The sequence below is a fragment of the Octopus bimaculoides genome, chromosome 10, assembly GCF_001194135.2.
Source record: "Octopus bimaculoides isolate UCB-OBI-ISO-001 chromosome 10, ASM119413v2, whole genome shotgun sequence".
NCBI lineage: Eukaryota > Metazoa > Mollusca > Cephalopoda > Octopoda > Octopodidae > Octopus > Octopus bimaculoides.
The window spans coordinates 70,066,558-70,067,243 of NC_068990.1; the positions used below are offsets into that span (position 1 = coordinate 70,066,558).

The 686-nt window shown below is 31.5% G+C and overlaps 1 protein-coding gene across 1 annotated transcript in view; it reads left to right on the top strand.

Annotated features, from left to right (window-relative positions):
- Positions 1–686, top strand: part of LOC106882365 (epidermal growth factor receptor) — a 205,829-nt gene that overhangs the window by 157,277 nt on the left and 47,866 nt on the right. The gene's annotated exons all lie outside the window — the stretch shown is intronic.

Below are 686 nucleotides of genomic sequence, written 5' to 3' on the forward strand. Positions count from 1 at the left end.
TATAGATCCATAAATTGAAATGTAGTTTTGACATCTATCAGTGCACAATATTTTGTTTATTCCTCAGTCTTTGAAATTATCTATCAAAGAACCAATATCTCAGATCTTTTCTGTTTGGCTGCTCCTGTGGAAATTTTGAAGTTTAGTGAAGATTTTAAAATTTGGTGTATTGATGTAATTTTCCATGTCGAGTCTCATGGGCTAATTCACTTCCAGAAAATTTTTTTTTCAAATTAAAGAGGTTTGATCATTTTTACCCAGTCAGAAAAGAGGATTTGGAAGCTATCATTTTGTGCGTGACTGCACCTATTGTCAACTATAAACAAATGAAGTATTGATGGAATTCTGCTTTATGCTTGCCACATAACCCCTCATAACTTTTTTATATTTTGGAAATTTCAGAAAATTTATGCGAATTTGTATTCTACATGTGAGAATTCATACAATTATGCAAAAGCCAAAAGAAATTTTGGTGCATGATTTAAAGCCTATTCAGCTATTATTTTTAGCACATCTCATGACCACCTCATACCTCATGTGTTTTAAGCATTTAATAATCAAAAAATGATTACGTGGGTAAGCAGCTTAGTAACTGAATGATTTGTTACTACGGAAACAAGCACCTATGTCTGTGGCTTTCAAATTGGCTAAAATTACCCAAAATTTGCAAACTTTAAAAACTGTTA